Below are 21,274 nucleotides of genomic sequence, written 5' to 3'. Positions count from 1 at the left end.
AAGCCACGTGCAGATGCATCCCATGTAGCATCTTAAAGTGATGCTGTGGAAATCCACACAGATCGGTGTTAGCACAGATGTGTTAGCATATCTGTCAAAGCATGATGCATCTGATCTGAACCAACCTCCTAGGTCTCTCCTTGCTCAAGAGAAATTGGTGTGGCTAAAAAGTGGTTTGGATTAGTCTTAGGTTTGTTTGTTTATTTATTTATTTGTTTGTTTGTTTATTTATTTATTTAGAGCATGAAGGATCTTTCCCTACCTACTATACGAGGCCTTGCAAATTCTACCCTGGATGACACTTGCTATGAAGGATAGGAGTGTAAAGGGGATAACCACTTCCCAACTTACCGCAAGATGGGAATTTCTGCATCAGACCCCACTTTACTCCCAGAGTTGCAGACTTGTAGACGCTGCCTCTGCCTCCATTCCAAGAAGGGAAAGCATAATCTTTCTAGCTGCTCTTTCCCTGGATATAGAGGCACGTTCAGGTTGCTGAGTCTATCTTAATTGCAACTGGTTTGGATGTTTTCATGTAACTACAGTAAGTGCATCAGCCCTAGAGCAGCCGTGGGCCTAAAAGAGAAAATACAGGCAACTGTTTCCATCTAGGCACTCAGCCCATGAATCAGAGTGCTGGGGATTAACCTGGAAAGGCATTGCTGTTTTATTCCCATCACAGCAACAGTGATGCAGATATACAGCTCCCTAACTGAGAAAAATATGTGGAAAACTACTGCTAGACCAGATCTCAACAGTAACCTCATTCCCTTCAGCACCGAAACCTGCTACCTAATTCCACTGCACGAGATAGTTGTGCAGAAGTTGTGAAGCATCCATGCTCCAGAAAAGCTTTGGTAGCTTTTTCTAGTTGTGCAATTGCCTGTGGGAGCGGACAGGTAGGTCACAGCCTGGGGTCACTGCCCCAAAGTGCTTGGTGGTATTGAAGAATGAAACCTCACAAAGAGGCAGAGGAAGAGCCTCAGTTAAGAAGGCAAAACTGGAGCTGTCAGGAGGATGCAGCCTTTCAGTGTGGAGACCCAGCTAAGTCAGCTTGGCCTGAAAATTGTCTCAGCAGTTGTTTCCACCAGCGGGCTAGCTGTGAAGGGCACTGCTTGTCAGCTGCCACCACTGTTTCTTCTCTTTGCCTTAAGTGAAAGCTGAATGTGGCAGGCAGCTCAGGGAAGGAAAAAGAGCCTGGTTTATTTATTCCGTGCTTGCCAGCCCCATGGCTGAAGGCCCTCCCTAAGCAACAAGATTAGCAGTTTCAGGTCACTGCGACCGTTGCAAGCATCTGCTCTGACTAATAGCGTAATGGTGCGGCCATTTTAGCTCTGGGTTTGCTCGAGGCTCCAACACTTTCTGTATTCAGTCTGTTACTAGTCATATCATTTGCAGCATCTGTCAGAGGAAATGATGCTGAGACATTCACCCAGCCTGCCTGCGGGTTGGAGCAGGCCAGATCTGCTGCTGTTCTACAGGGTCTGTAGAACAGGGTCCCTATGCACCCCTCCAGCAGCCTGAGGTCAGTGTGAACCCAGGGGTGGACTCACCAGGACAGCAGAGACACAGAGAAAAATGAAATATGAGTCTTGCTACTGGTCTTTGCCTGCCCTGCTTACTGTTCTTCATTGCTCTGCTGTATCTTATTTCAGCTCCCTGGGGCTCTCTGGTTCCATGTATTTGGTAGACGTCTTCTACTCTAGCATTTCACACTCCAAAAAGTGTGAAAATGACTTCCCAAAGCAGGAGAGATACACCAGCAACAAGCACTGGCTGAACAGCTGCAGGTCCCTCCACTTCTTCTGGTTCCACATCATATCCTTCACTGTAGCATGGTCAGGAGTAGAGTATGCACACAGAATGACAGAGTTCATGTCCTGCATGGAGCACTGTACCAGCCAGTGAATAAGTGATCTGAGATCATGGGCTTTCTCAAGCTATTTGTACGTATTATTCTTGCAGTACAATAACTGGCCTTTGCACAAGGCCAAACCAAGCCCATTTTTTTCTAAATTTCTATCTCGAAGTAGATTGACTTGGGTACTAGAAGACATGAACTTCAAGTGGTGTTTTTCCTATGTGTGAGGAACACAGTGTCTTTCCCACTTGTCTTCTCTCCCAGATGAATGTGTCAGCATCCAATTCCGGTTTCAGTGCTGCTGCAGTCTCTCTTTCAACAAAAACATCTCTGGGACCTTGCTCTGTGTAGTTTCCTATTTGAACAAACTTGATGACTTCAGAGACATTCACTACTCTGTCACATGGGGTGTAAGCTGTTGGTGACAATACACAGAGCAACTGAATAATTTTATTACATCAGAAGAGTAGTTTTACCAAATACCCAGCTGAGATTTCTTTGACAAAACTGATCTGTGAAAAAAGCTGAAAACCCACCACCAGAAAATCAAGCCCTTTAAAACACCTCAATCATAAGTCCTAAGGCTATTATCTGGATCATAAAACACTCTGGAAATCTTAGCTATGGATTGTCTTTGTAGGATCTTCTGCAGGAGCTAGGGCAGCCTTTGGCATCCTTCAAAGAGCAAAAGAACAGAAAGAGGATCATTTTAAACATCAGACGCCTGCATGGCTGATTTCTCTACTGGTGGCTGTGAGAAATACTTGCTAAATTAATAGACCACATACCTTCTTTGTCGTGTAGGTTGAGTCTAGCTTATTAATTATGGTTCCATTCATTCTCTGCATGACTCTTTCTGGTCACTAGATGTCACTAATAACGAATGAGAAGGAGAAAACAAGTGGAACTTAGGAAAATTGCTCCTGAACACAGTCCCTGGGAGTATCTCTGTCCAGCCCTATGTCAGCAAAAGAATGGCATTTAAGCACATGCTTAGCTTCACTTTAACTGGAGTTAAAAGTATGTCCCAGTATTTAGTGGCATCAAATGCACTCAAGTGCTTCTGTGAACTGGGAGTCCAAGCTAGAATGTGTTTCTAAAGGAGATGTACTATTGCTTGGCCACTTCTGTGAACAGGAGTGTTTGTGTCAAGGACAAAGAACAGTGAAGGTCTTAGGTCTGATGTTTCAAGCCTTTGCTGCCTGACTTTGACACTCTTTACATAAAACCTACCTGGAGCAGGGGAGTTCTTTGCAGCACTGAGAACCAGGCATGTATGACCATGCTTTTCTGTCTTTCAGGACACTAAACTGGACAATTTGAGGTAACTGCCATTGCAAGAATCTTCCCAAAGTATCAAGATGTCACACATCATTTATCATTTTCTTTCCAGTACACAGAAAACTTTATTTTCCTATTTCCCACCACTGGATAGAAAGTGGTATACTTGGCCAGGTCAACATATAATGCTTATCAGCAGCTAAAAATAGTCATTCCACCAAGGTCTAATTGGGAGCTCCTGCTGGCAAAGGAACAGAATCCTGTCTATGCTCCCAAGGAGACCAGGGTAGTGCCACGTCATGTGGGGTCTCCTGCAGAGCAGGGTGTCATCAGGTGTGTGAGACTTAGGCACTAATTTACTTGGACATGGGTCAGTAATGAGTAGACCTTTGATTGTACTTCTTTATCATACGTAAAATGTTTCTATGACACTTTGCAATGTGTTTCCTGGCACTGTGCCCATGACTTCTGGAGGAGCAGCCAGCAGACATCACATACCATCAAGGACTTTGGGGGACTTCGTACTTCTTAGCATAAGTTCATGCCTCCATGCTGATCTAATCCAATATATACAACTACCACCATGCCATTAGTCTGATGAACAGTTACAGCCAAAGTCTTAGTTGCATTTAGCTTGGGGGTGAATCCATTAAGAAATGAAGGACGTACAGCCCCCATAATCTGTGTGTCAACTGCATTCAAATCTGTTGTTTAGGACATTTACTTTCAGCTAGCTCTAGGCTGACTCTTAGCCAGAAATGGGGGTGTATTATGCCAGTCAGCCAATACAGGAGCCAACTGTTCTTGGGACAGTTAGTCAAGAATGAGCATAAGTTTCACGGATAGGGATTTACAGATTTTCCTGAACACATCCTCATGTCTGCTCAATTCCAGCAGATTGGCTCAGTCTTCTGTGCCCCTTTGTTTTGATTCCTTTATGGGGCCGTATGATAGTCTGCACAAAGCCATCCTTCACCTCCACCTGCTCAGCAACATGCAAAATATTGGAGAGGCATACAGCAAGAGAGAAGAAGAGACTCTCCTACTCCAATGCTTTAAGGGCAGCAAGATGAACTCAAGCTATATCCTGTGCATGAAGTAGAGACAATAGCTTCATCTAACTACAGCAAAAAAAAAGACAACATAAGGTTGAAAGACAAAGCTGAGACCTCGAATGCGTAGACCTGAATACACTGGTTTTCTGACAGTCTTTCTTGCAGTAGCTCTGCTACATCTAATTACTGGTAATGCAACTTCCACAGCCTCGAACAGGACAATTAGATGCATTCTTGTCCCTTTTCATTTTCCATCTAGTTTTCTTAGTTTCTTTGTTTCTTGGTAGAAATACTTGCTAGATTATCAGAATTTTCTAGCTGGTGATAAAATTCCAATATTTCAGAAGTCGTTTTTGTTTTAAATCAAATTTCAACCTAACATGCTCTTCTCTTTCCCTTCTTCAGAAACGTCTAATCAGAATAATCAAATTGGCTGGTTTTGCCTTGTGAAAATCATTTTGTTTCAACAATACCTAAAGTCTCCATTTCCACAAGGTACACACATTTTACTTCTATCATAACAAATCATTATACCAGCAAATATTAAACACATCACTGAAATATAATATTAAAATGAATATTTGATATTGTCCTAAAAGTTCACGTGAAAGTAATGGAAATAGATGAGTTGAAAGAGGAATTTATTTACTTTACCTCAGCAGGATGAGATATTTTGGTACTATCAAGAGAAACTTAGCAAGAGCTTTTTTCAGCACTTTGTTCTAGTCTGTAATTTTATCAGGGATTGCACGTTTTTGAGAAAATCAAAGGCAAATATCTATTCTGAAGAAAAGCTGTTCTGCTGGAAAAGCTCCAAGCAATCTTTTTTCTAAAACCTTCCTCAGAACTATCTCATCCCATGCCCTTAGCCCTTTCCACTCTCTTCTGTAGGTCACATTTGCACTCCATCAAACACCCAGCCCTAATCTAGGTCTACAGTTGAGGCCTTTGGCCACCAGTCAGTCCCGGCCCTCTGACATCTCTTCCAACCTTGCCTTTCATCCACATGGCAGAGGTCAGTCCTCTGTCTTGTCTTCGGCTGTCTCAGTGCAGAGGCAGTGCATTGGGTTTCTGCTGGGTGACCATCATGGTCTCTGCCCAGGCCCATCGTTACCCTGTGGAGAGATTTCAAATTCATGTCACCGGGCCCCTCACTGCACGGCGGCTTGCAGTGAAAGAGTGGGAGAGAGGCTTTGAGAGAAGCAGCAGCCAGTGGGGGGTAGTGGCTTCCACAAGTGCTGGCTTTCCACCCTGCTAAAGTTCTTGTGTAGTCTTGCATCATCATGCAGCTCAGGACACGTACACCCAACAGGCAGTCACAAGAAGTCAGGGGTCACAGGCAGTGCACAGAGCGGTGACAGAACAGATGTCCTGGCTCCAGCCCACTGCAGAGCATCCCTGTTTGCTGTGCTGAAGTGTTATTTCTTCCGCAGCACTTTAGGCAGACATTTATACGTCCTCTTCTGGTCCCTGTATCAGAACACTGCAAAGTGGGATACGTTCACTCTATTCCTCTGTGTGAGAATTGCTATAACTTCCAACAAGCAGAAGGATATTGAACTTCAGTAATTATGAAGCTATTCAAGCAAAAAGCCATGACTCCAAAACATACAAAGATACTCACAAGGCTTCTCAATAATCCATGGACCAGTAAGGGGCTGACAAGCAATGCATCATTCTTCCTACCCGGGATGAATTGATTCTGTCACCAGCAAACTAAATGCAATCAGAATCTTGACTTGAATCATAAATCGTGCTTAAGCCACAGTTAGCAGTAAAGTGAAGTGAAGCAGATAAAAAAAGAAAAAAAAATAATAAGGGGAAGAGATGGTACAGCAAATAATCTTCAATAAAGAAGCAAAAATTAAATATTTTATTTTAGTATGTAAAATACTTTTTAGTTTTTAGAACTGCATACAGTTGGAAAGCAGAGAGAAGTAGCATGTTAATATGATATATCCTATCATCCTGTATTTTTCCAATACAACCAGAATGCCTGACAAATGATATTATGGTGTCTAGGTCCTGGGGCCTCTTAGGCCTGGTTTGCTGAGAAAAAATCTTGCTTTCTTGGCTGACCAGTCTGCTGGGTACACAGACACTGAGATGGAAGTCCATGCAAAAAAACTCAACATGGGAATTGTACAGAGTGATGAACCTGCTTTGTGGGGAGAGACAGACTACACTTAGCCAGGAATTCATCTTGCTGGGCTCCCCTCTGCTAAAAACTGGATCTGAAAATAATTTTCAGGAGCTTGTCCTGAAAAACTGTGCAAAGATGGACAGTGTGGTAAAGTATCTCTTCCACACAGCCAGCAGCATAGCCATCCAGCAGGAGCTGGGACTCTGTAAATGTGAAATGGAAATAACGAAGATGGTCTCTGCAAATGATCAAAGGATGAAGAAGAGCCTTAGAGATCTGGGGAACATCTTGATGTAGAGAGATGGGCACACCTTGGTGTACTGAAAGACTGCCAGGAATTCTTCTGCTGGGAACTGGAGCAGAAGGATGGGTAAAATGAACTGGTTTGCTTTTTAGTAAAACTATCCTCTATTGGAAAAGCATCCCATGGACAAAGGACCTATCGCATGAAGCCATCCTCTCGCTTTGGTGGTGTACTGTCTGTCAGGGACAAACTCTGCCCTGATCTGCAGGCAGGCAACCACTTCACCTGACTGAAGTCTCAGCCAGTCCCCTAGAGATCACTAGCATGAAAATTTTGATGATAAACATCAGCAAATTATGTCAGTTAAAAGAAATTGAGCATCTGATCTAAGAATTATCATACAACAATCTTTGTTTTAGTTTAATTGTTATATCCATACCTTGGAAGTAGGCAGGACAGCTGAGACTTTCTGCAGCTGATCAGGCATTTCGATTTTATCATCAGCTATTGAAAGGCTCTTGAATCACTCAATTTGTGCCCATTTCAATCATTTTCTAGTCTAACCCTGCTCTCAGGAAAGACAATGATGAAATCACACAAGTTTGATTCAACCTAAGATCGATTAATCTCCCTGTGGTGAGTATTTTAAGATTCATATAGTATGAACCCTTTCACAGACAAAGACCTGCACTTCATATATATACCAGACATTAAGAGGGAAGGAGATGCAAGCAATCTTCTTCAACTAAACTTTAAAGCAAGGAGTAAAAATATTGCTTTATTCCTCAAATTAGTTAGGAAAACTGATTAAAAAGTTTGTGACAGAACATATTTCTGCTAGAAAATGCTATTTCATCAAAACAGGCTACATCTGAATGCATTAATTTCAAAGGAAGATTGTTTTTCAAACAAGGCTGGAACAACAAAAAAAATTCCTTTCTGAACCTTTTATCTCTGAGACCTCCTACAGCATTGCTTCAGGCCCACAAAGTTGAACATGGTGCTTATTTTGAAAGGAAGGAGGTAGGGACTCATAAACCTGACAGTCTAGCTACAGTGCCCAGAATGACACTGTCATCCATTTATTCCTCACACAACAGGTCCTTAATGAAGACTAATTGGAGGAGTAAAAGCAGTCAACTTGTATTCATTGAAAAAGCAAGTCATACCAGAACAAAGTGATGACACCTCTTTGCCTTCAAGTGGGGTAACCCACTGAAGGAGATGGGGTAAGCAGTGTGGCTGATTCTAGTAAAAAGGTATGTTGATGACAGAAATGACTAAGTGACGTGACCCAGACAAATTTATAGAGCTGGGGCTGTATGAGGGGACAGAATTTGTCAGGCTGACCTGGTTGAATAAGATGATGTTGCTTAAGTTGCACTGGGTATGACACAGGGGACAGAAGAGAATTCATCAGGGTACGGATATGAATGTGAAACGTTGGTGTTGGGATGCATAGAATGGACTGCTGGATGTGGGGGCATTTCAACAAAAAGGACAGAGTTGATTCACAGAAATGCAAACAAACAGAAGTGCCCTCTGTAAGTCTTCACTGTTGGTCAGGTCACCATGGGTCTGCCCTGAATCAAGCATTGTGCCCCATTTTGAAGCTGTGCTTCAAGTACTGTGTTGAAGTACTGAAAAAGAAACCAGAGCAAAAGAGCAAGAAAGAGGGGACATCTGTAATATGCTGAACATGAGGAGAGAACTGCTTATCCCAGGAAAGAAGAGATTGAGCAGAGATTTTAAATGTTTTTTTAATAGATCTAAGATAGCTGTAAAGAGAAATGAGGTGGGTTACTCTCTGCGTGTTGGAGCTAGGAGGAGAGAAGCAGAAATATCAGCTGAAAATTCTCAAGCACTTCTTGTGCTTTCTAGCAGCCTAACCAATCAATGTCAAAGAGGTGTTTTGATTCCATGAAGCAAAATATCTGTATCGACCTGCAGTGATGTATTTGTAGTTTTGTTGTGGAACTCGGCTTCTGAGGAAAGATGTGCTTATTACACGGAGCAGTACAACACCCTTGAAGAGAAAGGTCCCAGACTGGTCGGACTTTTCTTGAAATCAGATGCAAATGCACCTCACTGACTAACACTGATGTGTACTTTAATTCATCCTTGATTTCTGAGAAAGAAAGGAAAAAAATATTGGAATTAGCACGATCTTGTTCTCCACTGTCCAAAATAACACTGATTAATTTTCATTTAGAATATTTATTCCAGATTTCATGTCATGACTTTGTGGAAACAGGGCTTTCAGCTCATCTCTGTGAACCTCAGATCTACTATAGCCTGGACCAGATGGAATTTCCCATAGTCTAAGGCAAACTTCTCAAAATACGTAACTATGAAGGACAATTTTTCCTCAGTAAAATCACATCAATTCTAGGTATTCAGAAACATATCAGATTCTTGTTTCTGGTACAGTTTCCTTTAAGATGTGCATCTAATGGATTGTCCACACGTTCAATCTTCCCCCAGATTACTTTCTCTTTTGGAGATGCTCAGTGAATAAAAAATCAGCATTTTGTCTCTGTCACCAAACTAATATGTTGTACCTGGTGACATTTTAGGTAGAGCCTGCAAGTCTTGTACGTGGGGCAAGCAGAAGTAAAGAAGTTAATGAAATGAGAAAAAAAGTCAAAGTAGGAAAAGACAATTTCTTTTTCACAGGTGTTGGTAGCTTACTTTGAAGTTCAGCAGCTCCAGTAGCCTTCATCAGAGCCAGGACAAGACTGTTCTTTCAGCCTTCTACTTCTTTCTCCATTCTGAGATCGGTGTACCTTCCATGTTTGTACCAGTGTGTTAGAACAAGTTATTGGAAGAAGACCAAGTGTTTAATGACCCAAGAAGAAGGCTTGGCCAATTCTGTGTTTGATAACAAGTAAAGGAGAGTTGTTTAACACATTTTAACTGGTTAAACAGCATTTCACTCACTGCACCAGATGCAATGGGATCCAGTTTTCCTTCTGAAATGTGATTGAAAATATACTTCTCCTCAGAAACTTTAATGATGTAATTACTTCAAAGTTAACAATTAGAATGTTTCTTCAAATTCTAAGCCTTACTGCTTAGAAAGTTATGGTGGGCATATTAGCCACCTTTTTTTTTTTTTTTCACCTGAAGTTAGTACTTCCCTCCCAGTAAAAACACTTTTTTTTTTTGCCAGACATTATGTGTGATACAGTCATGTGAATGAATAAAGAGCAACCTCCCTCCAGCTTAGCTTTTCCAGCTGAACCTGATAGTGAAATTTATTCTTCTTTGATATCCTCAGTTAAAGTAAGTTAAGAAATGAGAGTGTGATTTTAATTATTCTTTAGACTGTGTGTATTTTCTTTGTGCAATAACAGTGGCAAAGTGCATGACAGTTTTTCATCTTCATCTCTAGGGCCGTGCCAGCATGCTGAGAATAGAGAAATGAATCAACACGCAACAGAGCTTGCTGGATCCAGCAAAGATCTTCCCATGGGTGTCAACAAGCTTTCATTCAGCTCATTCATAGCAGATTTTCTGAAAGAGCTGAGCTCCCCTGCAGAGGCCAGATTTGCAAAAGAGCAGAGCAGGTGGGAGGCTTCTGGGGAAAATCTGTTGATAAATGCCAAGCAGAAGCAGCAGGGATCTGAGCTCACTTGAGGAGCTGAGGAGATTTCCTGAAGCATGCTTTCAGAGATCAGTTCCCACCTATTTTCCCACCAAGCAAGCTGCCAAGATGTAATGGCCTCTGAAAGCTCAGCAGAGATTTGTCTGCCCTCAGCTCTGCTGATACACTCCAGTGCCAGACTCACTTTATTAATTACTCCAGCTCTAAACCACACCAGGTCTGCAGTCACCTTCTGACTCTACTTACTGCACCAAAGACACTCTATGCAAGCAGAATTTCTTCAGCAGTTCCTTCAGGCTTAAGGAAAGCACTCTGCAAGCCTGGATGTGATGAACTCTAGCACTACACTGCATGGAGTTGAAGCCAGATTCAAACTTGGCAGGAATCCGCTTATCACTATGGGGCATGTGAATTATAGAGTCACTGAGGTTGGAAAAGACCATTAAGATCATCTAGCCCAGGTGTCAATCCATCACCACCATGCCCACACGTAACTTAACTGTGCAGCCATGGAGTCATTGCTGCTATTCAGGCTTGAAGCCCTAGTTGAACTGGTTTCTTCCATGGTGGAGCGTATATGATTTAGGAGTTTTCCCTGAGGAGTTAAGCAGTTCAGGATAAGTGTAACACCCTGAGTCCCAGGAGATATGGTCCAGCTTACTGCAGAAGAAGGTCAGCTCGTCAGCTGTTAATCGTTAAACAAGCACACCTGGTTCACTCGTCACCATGGCTGCACAGAATAAGGCTGAAAGTCTCATCTACCTGAGGACTTCTTACAAATTGCAGAACTTTGTATGCTTGAAGAATATGTATTTCTTCATTTTCTTAGGTTCAGCTGTCAGGTTGTGTTTTTTTTGTCTTTCTTCTTTGAGTATCATTTGCTCCACTTCATTTCAAGCGGAAGGAGTATGTTCATGTCTTCCTCCTTCTTTTGATGGTTGGACTAGATAATCATAGTAGTCTTTTCCAACCTTACTGATTCTAAGACTTCTTTTCTCTGGCTGTCTTTTATTTTTAAATTTTTTTTCTCATTTGTCAGCCATCTCCATGAGCAATGCCCCTTTCCACCTGCAATACATCTGCAGCTAGAGGAGCTCACCTGCCTTGCACAGCTCTCCCAGGAGAAGAAATAAGAGATTTAGCTGGCTCTGCCTTGCTTGCAGAAATGAGGTTTGCACCACGTTTCTCTGCTGTGAGTACAAGAGCTCATGCGCCTGCTTTGTGGAGAAATACACTTCTGTGCTTGGAAGGCACTGTTTTCCCTGACCTCTCTCTGGACTGGAAACCATTTGTCTGGGTGGGAGTCCATCCCAACTCTGTAGTTATCAAAGCTACTAATAATTAGAGAACTTGTTATCTACCAAAGGATGGAAAACTACACGTGCTGTTGCCAAAAACAAAAAAATTACCTCCTGTGGAAAGAGCTCTGATTTGCACAATGTTTTGAAAAACGTGCAGCTGATTTGTCATAAATCATGGATTTCTTTGTTTGGAACACCATCTTGGATCAGTCCTGGCCAGCAATAGGACAGAGATGATACTCTTCTGAAGAAATAGTAGGATCATCTCCATATACCAGAAGGAAAGCCATACAAATTACCTACAAATAAGTGTCAAAACAAATCTTTCCACCTTGTCCAGCTTGCTCCAATAATGTCATGTCAACGCATTTCAGTCCTCCTGATAATTTGTTCCCAGTGACATAAAGTGCTGCTTCACAACTTTGTTTAATTCCATTTTAGCTTTATTACAGACATATTAACATTCATTTTCATTTTAATGGACCTTGCCATTTGCAGCATTAATATTTTGGATTCAACATTTTTTAAAGCCAAGTGTGCTCTGACTCCTTTGCTGTTTGCTGCTTTGGCATTACTAGAAGTAAATGTCAATCAACATTATTGCGAATGACATGTTTGTCCAGCACTAAGTTGGGCTGAAAATTGCAGAAAGAGAGCTTTTTATTAAAATCTTAACTTTTTTGACTATCTGTTCTATTTTTAAACTAAAGCGGAGTTTGGAATCTCCAGAACCTGCAACATGCTGGAAGATCTATTTTTTCCTACCATTCATTTTCAAAAGCAGACAGATACTAATGACTTCACTTTCAAAGGCCTTCAATTAATTAGCACGTTGATACTCATTTAACAAGATTTTCTGGCCTGCACCTGTTGTGTAAGACTTTGCCTTACCACCATCATCCTGATCCCCTCTCTCAGGTTCTTTGCTTGTCACTGCTACTTAAATTACTTTCCACTTTCAGAGCGGAAGGGCAAACGGTGCCATCATGATAAGAAATCCAAGAACAAGGAGCTGCTTTGGGGGCTTGTAGGGTGCTTGTAGGGCTAGGCAGAGGCCAGCATGAGGAGGATTTACCTCTGTGGGGATTTACTACAATATGAAATCAAGATACCATCTCTCTAATTACAGAAACACGGTTCCTTCAGCTGCTTCGAACTGATGAGAGCACTCCACCCCCTTCTCACCAGCTGCCTGGACCCACCCCCATTTTACAGGTCCTCTGATCAGCTGGGAAGTGGCACACTCCATTGTACCTGCGATGTGGGAGTAGGCAGCACAAGGGCTTCTGGCTCAGTGAATCATTCAGGTGAGATTGTCCTTTCTTTTTCTCTTCATTCTTCCTAAGCCCTCCCTTCCTGTCCTGGGTCACCTGCTAAGCCTTTCAGGAAAGGTTCGCTGTAACTCAAACTTCAGGTGTATAGCTCTTGTTAATCACTAATTAAAGGAGATGTCAGCTAGTGACTCCAGAAGGAAAACTGTAATTTTGCCTTTATCTTTTTTAGTGCTCTGCATTGGAAAGTATCTCCTGTCCTTGTGGACTACTTGAAAGAGAGAATTTCAGGCTTTCTTAATTTGTATCCATTAAAACTCTGCCAGAGGACCTTCAGTCCCACATGTTTATCATTTAAACATCTTAAAACGAGGCCAGCCTCTGCTTACTTTTCATGTGCCTTCATGAAACTCCCACAGCAGAAAGGGCTGCACTACCCTTCCTAGGTATCTCTATAAATGACCTCACTGGGGAAATTACTCCAAAAAATGAGGTCTGCAGAGGCACAGCCCTTCACACAGCACTAAGAAGAGGTCCATTTCTCAAAACTGGTGCTCCTGGGAAGCAGGGGAAGTTAAGGCTTGTATTTCAGACAGGCTGAAACATTTTCTTCTGATAAGTATGTGTGGGAAATATTAGATATCAATGCAAATACTCTCTAGCAAGCAGCAATGTGGCCCTAATTAGCCAGATTTAACTCTGTAAAAAATGAAGAAATTTATCTTCCCTGCCCAGTGCTTACTGCACCACTAGCTGTGATAAGTTGCCTACTTTTTAAAGACTGTAGCAAATTAACTTCTTTATGCGTGCCCCTCATGTAAAATGCCTGTGCTGACAGCAGTGAGCTGCTTCTCTCTCCTGAGAGCATTTCCTCTGCTCCTGCCAAGGGCTGGGCACAGAGCTACAAACAAATGGGCTATTTTTGCACTTTCTCTGCACAAAGAAAATAGCTCCAAGCTCGAACAGAAGATCTCAGAAGGCAAAACTGCTTTTTGCCAGACCAAATCCCAGAGGCGTGTGTTGAAAAACAAACTCTGAGTGATCTGTATGCTTGATCAGCACATTTGATTTTGTCTTCCACCCGCAGCTCCCTCCTGGCTGGGCAAGCATAGGGGAAACCATTTCTCTTGCTTTGCTAGCTTTCTGGTGAGAGGTACGGGGTAAATTCTGCAGTTTTCATCCTGATGTGAGATATGGGGGTGAGGAAAGGAGGTATGGGCGCTGCGTCCTTTCAGGAGCTGCAGAAAAAAAAAAAGAGAGAAATAGAGCCAGTAGCTTACATCAAAATGTGTCTGTGGGACTCTCAGCATGGTGGGGACACCTTTGGAGGTGAATTGATTGCTGATTTGCTCCTTGTTGTTGTTGGGCTCATTTATCCTTGTGGGTCTCTTGCAACTCGAGATATTGCATGATTCTAAATTACAGTGAAAGCCCCAGGGTTTCAAGACGCTGCATGTTCTTCCTGATGAGTGCTGTTGAGTTCTCAGACCAAGTCAATGTTTGTCTAACACAAATGTTCTCTGCAGAGGTTAATGCAGAGTGCAGCTGACTTGGTAATGTTGTTTTTGCTCCAGTGCTTTGGTAAGACTTTTCCGAAGGTAAAATTTTAGATTAGTGAATATTTGAATATGTAAATTGAGAGATTTTAATCGAGAAACAATTTTCTCTTGCATTCACACAAATAAGTTTTCCCATATGGGTTCGTATTCATAGACCAATATATTTCCCCCTGGAAGAATCCAATACTGGGTTTATGAGGCATGTCGTTTTGCTAAGCAAGCTAATTTTTCTTAGTATTTAAACTTAATTTTTTATGTAAATATCTACTTACAGTTTTCTGCCTTCTCTGTGTATTTATTTTAAGAAATATCAAATGATCAAACTTGTGATGTTCCTTACACTCATAATGAGCAACACACTCTGTGAAATAAAAGCAAATGAGCTGCCAGAGGGGCTTTATAAAATAAATAAATAAATAAACAGTAAATTTGCCCCAAAAATGAAAGCTTTGGAAGAAAAGAACCTATTTATGAATTGAATTTAGCAGAAAATGTAGGAAAACATTTAAGTTTGTAGAAGCGTGTTAATTCAATAGTATCATTTCAGCTGTGTCAAATGCTGATCGTTTCTGAAGTGCATTTGTGGCTTAGAACTGTCTGCGACGAAAGGGAGCAGAAAAGAAATTAGTTGGGTTGAAAAGCTGTTAAGTAAGCCTAAAGTCAAAGCTGTCATGCCAGGGCTGTTTTCCTGCATGGTGCTGAGGGGAGGAAAGCCTGATGGTGACAGCACACAGAGCTCTGTCAAGGGCTGTCCTTCTCTGTGTTCCCAGCGTGGGAAAGCATGGGGTGATGCTTTCTCTGGAAAGCATCCATTTCGGGGAAGAAACCTCCAGGGCTGCTGGCAAATTACCCCAGCTGAGGCCCAATCCGTGCAAGGGTTTCTCTGCACAGACATAGCCCTCAGAACTGAGGCCAGTCATTGATTTCTCCGCTTCTGACTTCTGAAAAATCTGAAAGAGAAAAAATAGATCTTGGTTCTGCTTGAGTATGTATTCCAGGTAAGGCACATACAGCTGTGCTGACAACAGGAGGTGCACAGATTTAGAGATGTGAGCTCCATTAACACTAATAACATTAATTACATTGCAAAACAAATTCCCCTTGAAAACGTATCCCATGGGGTCTGAAGCAAATATGTATTTGTTCAAGCCTGACTAACTGTTCTCAAAACCACCTATCAAGGAGACTGTGCTGTGAATGGAAGCTGAAGAAGTTGCTGCTACTCCTGTGGAAGAGCTACCTTCCGAAGAGAAGCAAAGGGGATGGAACAGCTCAAGCACTGACATCAGCAAGAGTACTAGAAAGAAATCAGAAACATTTGCTTTTGTATGATCAGATAGGAATAGCATAAGGTTGAACGATTAAGAAGTACGAGTCTCCAAGACATCATATGAAAATCAGTATAAATTATGAAATAATAATCAATGTCTAGAATTGCTGGACAGGATTGAATAACTGCTTGCAACCTTTCTGCTTCTGGGAAGGTGCTTTAGGAAACAACAAACTGTTGAAAACAAAATGATTTCCTAACTTCTGCCAACTAAGGGCCACTCTGAAGTTTAGAAAATGTGGTTTTTTAGTCTTTCCCAAAAGCTCCTATCTAAATCTTCACCGTTGCAAATCAATTCCTTCTCCTCAGACATAAAAACAGACAATCTGGACTTGTATCCTATTACATTCTTGGCATTAATATCTCTTAGTGGCTTGTTTTATAGAACTCTTTGCTGGGAAGGCAGCAGGGAGAGAAATAACTCTGTAGTTTTTATAAATTTAGGACTGGTCTGCTTTGGCTCTGTCTGTCCAGCAACCAAATAGCCTAACGTCAAGCCAGATTGTCTGTGAAAAAGTTTCCTGTAGCTCCAGAAAGCAGCCAGATCCCAACTCTTCCAGCATCAGACATCAGTAGAAGCCTCTTTGTGCCAACTGCCTGAATGCCCCAGGACACAGTCAAGGGATATGGGGAACAGATCTGTCACTTGGTTCAGTGCTCTGGCACTGGTGCCTGAAGGTGAACGTTCCCTACTGGCACTGTTAGTCACTAGAAGTACCACTAGCCTCAGCAGCTTCCATGTTAAATGTGTATCTGCCTTTGCATGAAGATGCCTGCCTCAGCATGTGGGTGGAAGAAGAGATCCAACTTCATTTCTCTTCTCTGAAGGAAAAGTAGCTGCAGTGTTACTATATAGTGTAGTGACGTCAGTGCCTGTCAACCTGGGGCTTGAGAAAAAGCTTCTGGATATTTTTACTTGAGTGTTTGGGATTAGGTAGCTTGCTTGGAGAAGTCAGTTTTCTTGAAGGCTCCATTGGTAACAGAGAAAATGCAGGAACTTTTTTCTTTTTAAATTCCTTCAAAATAATAATTAAAAAAACCCCAAACATTTATTAAAAAACAACAACAACAAAACAATGAACAACAATTTTGACTACTTTGGCACCCACATTTTCATGCAGTGCCATTGTTGCAAGTGTAGATCTCCACTCATCTCTCTTAGAGAATGAATACAGCAGCACAAGGATGCTGCGTGTTTGCAGAGGACTTGGAAGAGCACCTCACTTCAAAACTACCCAGGCAGGAACCAGCTGAACAAGAGCCAGGGTAGCAAATCCTTTGGCAATGGGGAGGGAAGCGTCACTTGGTAATGTCATTGCTTTTTAAAGGATGCTGTCTATCTTCTGGTCGTCTAGTGGAGTGGTTGTAGTTGAGGACCCTTATCTATATCAGAAAGACACCTGGCAGCCTGCAAAAAATGATTATGAAGGATACAAACACAGCAGTATACACTGGGCTGTGATTAAAGGTTGAAGAGACCATAAGACATAAAATGTTCACAAAGCTCTGTGCCTCATTACCTGGGACCACTCATTTGTCTTGGGCTAGAAACAGCCAAGAGAAAACCAAGGCCTTGTAATACTGACAGAAGTTTGATGGCCAAACCTGGGCCATGCATAAGTTGAGATTGCTTACACTGCCAGTCATGAAGAGGGTGTCTCAGATAAGATTTGTAGGAGGTTGTGAGCTGCCTGAGTGCTTTTGGAATGGGTATAAATGCAAGAGAGTGTTGGTCGTGATGAAAATCAAAACAAGATTTAGAAAACAATCTTTAGAAAACAAGCAACCTTCATTCCAGTGAATTATGTCAGAAGGAAAACAGAGACATTTTTCTGTGGCTCACTGGAAAGAGGGTGGCTGCTGGCCCTTACATCCAGGTCAGAGTGTGTCATATAGATGAATGTGCACAAACCAGTTTATTTTTAAATGTACAGTCTTCTCTCTGTAAAAGACAATAACCTGGTTTTGCTTGCTTGTTTGTTTTTGTAAACTGCTGACAGTTCAGAAGAATTTGATGAGTACTCTGCAAACTGAGCCTCAGTTTCCCTGTTTTGAAATGTTTTGTTCCTAATTGGAGGTGCAATGAAATTCAAGTTGCATTGTCCTTGTTGTCAGCAATCTACTGTATCCAAGGAAGGATGCAAAGAATTTGGCTATCTAGGAAACCTGAAGTGCTGTGACAACAACTAAGACTAATCAGGTTCTCTGACATAATTTTGGTTACGCACACTGTGTAGATTACTCCAGCTTCACTCACTTAGCAACAACAACTAACAAAAGGTTCAGGTGATCTTTAAAACAAAGCTTTCGTATTGCTGTCCAGGGCACTGAAACCATGGAGATTGATTGCAGATGCAGCAAGCAGCTTTGACAGATGAATGTTCCAAGTGTAAACATTTGGAAAGTCAATAAAGGTAATAAATCTGTGCAGTGTCGGGGAAAAAATAGCTGAATAAAGGCTTTTGGGGTGTTTGGACTGGGCACTGAAGAATCCTGACAATTCTGGAAACAGCTATCATTATTATGTGTTGCTTTTGATTGCTTTATTTCATCACGCAGACCCGCAGGCAGATGCAGTGTGCATCTATGAGATAGGAAGAATGTGGGGCTTTTCTTAGTCTGTCTGCTGTAGATATGGCAATATATTTTTTAAATGGGATGCTGGATGTCTAAGTCTCATTTTCAGAAATGATCTAAAAACAAACTTGCACACTGTGTTGTAAATGCTTGAAGATACAGGTGGGTGGCTATTAATGTCTAATGGGATTCCTGGAAGGATGAGATGCAGCAATGGGTATCTAATCTATGAGTGCCTTTTGCACACCTCAAGACAGCTTTCCAGCATCTGTATTATTTTTGATGATCTGAAAATCGACTGTCTAGAAAATTAGCTAATTACTGTCTGAGCATACCTGGACTCTGAGACCATAATAACATGAACACGATTTCAGCCAGGTCAGAGAGAAGCATCGCTAAATCAAAAGGAATGAGGAATGTTCCTTTTGTTAGGGTAAACTTCTTAGTCAGACCTCTGACATCTTATGTATTCATTTTTCTGCCACAATTGAGAACAGAGTTTTTGCCAATTTAATACTCTGGATCAGATGAAATAGTTCTCTTACAAACCAGGTTTTTCTACTCAAAACAGAGAGCTTCAAAAAAGTGCACTTATGCAGCCAGGCCCTCACATCCTTTCTCATGAGCAGGAGCACTCAGCTTCACAAATATTTCCAGTAGAGTCAAGGAAAGTACCAAACTCCCAGAATGATAATAATACTGATTCTCATGTGTGTGTCAGAATGTATAGGATCCAGTCTGGCACTAGGTGGTCTCTACAAAGAGCATAGATCCAATGTGGTGTTTTTTAAGCCTTCTGTGCCTTGGGATTTGGGGATAGCGCCTTGCAGTCATGGGTGAGACAGCCCATGGTGAAGTGTGAGTCTTCGAAGACGAGCAGTATCAGAAAGCATAGAAATACCCTACTTCCTTAGCTGCTTATTCCAATTGTTTTTTTCTTCCACCCCTGCCCTTGTGTGAGGTGCTCAAGTTTCCATAGGAACATGCAAGATGGGTTCTTCATCAGTCCTCCTGTGGAATTCAGTCAGCAGAAGAAATTTACTTCATAGATATACTGTTGTAAAAAGAAAGTCATCTTCCCCAGAATCAGTGGGATTTGTCCAAGAAAAACAGAAGCAAGCTGCCACCCTGCTCAATAAATGGTTTGTATTTTCTATCACAGCTCAAATATTTGCTCTTTAAGAATGAGACAGTTTGGTAAGCACATATACACACACTACTGGAGCAGGCAGGCACCGGCTTGGGCAGCTCTGGGGCAGGACAGTGCTGCAAGTTTGAAAAAGAAATCAGTGCAGGATGTTGGAATGTGCCTGTGTCCCATGTGCCTGCACAATTTCACCTCCCATTTCTTTGTATGGCTCTCGATGGGCACATTTCTGAGTAGCATGAGATGGTGTGTCTTTTTTCTCCTTTTTATTAAACTGTAACAAACAGAACTGCACTGGAGCAGGCATCTTATTAAAAAAAGAATCAAACAACAAGAAACCCTTTTTTTTCTTCTTCTTTTGAAACAAATTTTAAAATAAGATCTTTATCATACATGGGTGTCCCTTGTCAGGAAAGGAGCTTGATGTTTCATCTCCACATGACCAAAGACTAAGGCCAGCAGCTACTATCCAGAATTCTTTGCTGGCTCTTTTAAAAGGTATCAGAGACTATTCAAGAGACTATCTGCTGTATTTAATGAAAAGATGTATTATAAGTAACTCATGCTTCCATTTCTTCCACCTCCATTTGCATTTCCTTAGATAATTGGCTTTAAAAATCATCAGCTAATTGCAGCGTGTTGTGACATTCTCCTCTGCCAACCTGAACACACCAGTTCATACACTGCAATATCTATAAGACACAAAGGATTACACTGAACAACATTAATCATGTTATTCTGCCAATTATTGTTCACTTCAAAGCTAGAAATTCCAGCTGAGTAATGCCAAAAAATCATCTTCCTCTGTCCATGAAAGTTGTAATATTGAGGTGCCAGTACTTTGGGCTGGATCGGCTGCTGCCTGTTTCAGTAGGAAGCAGCTGCAGACAAGAGATCTGTTCTTCATTTCCACCATCTCTGGGTCTTGCTGTGTGTCTGCCAGGCTGCTTCCTCTGTGCCCCCGACAAATGGTTATTGTGGCTCCAGGATGTGCAGATCATTGCTGCAGGTCACAGTTCACCTTCCTGCCCACTGCTTCACTGTATGTCCCTTCAACCATTATGTCTTGCTTTCCATGATTTCACGTGTGAAGATCTTCTCTCTTGAATATCCACTAATTTCAAATTAAATCTGCTGCAAATCTGCCGGGACAGTTCATCCACTTATAATACCATAATTTGGTAGAGCTCTGACAGGCATATTTATCCAGGAGCATCTGATTCCCTGTGAAGTTAATGAGCACTTCCACTTTTGCCACAGCAGCATAATGAAAGTACACATCCCACTGTTAAATGATGTGAGATACTGCTATCCTGATAAGTGAATGCTACAGTAGCTCTCCTCTGTAATGCCATAGCTAATGATCCAGTTCTTTAAGTGGCCAGACAGATACAGAAACACCCAAGATGTCACCGTTTCCATTTATCTGAAACTGGACTTACCTCCATAGTTTGGCAAGGGATTTGCATTCCAATGACAGCTTTAACACCACACGCTTTTTTTTTGTTCTTTCCTGTAACTGTTCCTGGTGGCTTGTGAATATCATGATTAAAGACCATAAATACCTCATTCCAGAGCTTTATGAAAGTCTTAAGCTCCTGTTTTCCTGAGAAAATGCTATACAAACTTTCTCTTTCTGACTAAGTTATCTACTCTTGTTTCCTATGCAAAAGGGAGAGAATAAAACAGATTTGGTGTTTGCAAAGCTCTCAGCTTGGGCTTTGGTTTGCCTCTGCTAGTGGGATGTCTGTCCTTAGTTCCAGCCTCTTCTGCTATCTTCATTGCATACCATCACCAGTTGTGCTGCTCCTTGGTCTGACACCTTAAACCATTACCACAAATGCCATGACCACCAGATGCATGCTTTATACTCTGTTCGTTGGGATTGCCCCATTCCT

At 41.8% G+C, this 21,274-nt stretch overlaps 1 long non-coding RNA gene across 1 annotated transcript; it reads left to right on the top strand.

The window, feature by feature from the left end:
* Nucleotides 1–12,630: 12,630 nt before the first annotated feature.
* LOC128078315 (uncharacterized) lies at nucleotides 12,631–17,955 on the top strand. The gene is made up of 2 exons (XR_008205574.1): nucleotides 12,631–12,799; nucleotides 15,505–17,955. It is a non-coding gene; the product is annotated as an uncharacterized LOC128078315 (long non-coding RNA).
* The last annotated feature ends 3,319 nt before the right edge of the window (nucleotides 17,956–21,274 follow it).

Source organism: Tympanuchus pallidicinctus, unplaced genomic scaffold (assembly GCF_026119805.1).
Source record: "Tympanuchus pallidicinctus isolate F22 unplaced genomic scaffold, pur_lepc_1.0 scaffold1, whole genome shotgun sequence".
In the NCBI taxonomy this organism is placed as follows: domain Eukaryota; kingdom Metazoa; phylum Chordata; class Aves; order Galliformes; family Phasianidae; genus Tympanuchus; species Tympanuchus pallidicinctus.
This window is presented reverse-complemented; position numbering and strand designations above follow the sequence as displayed.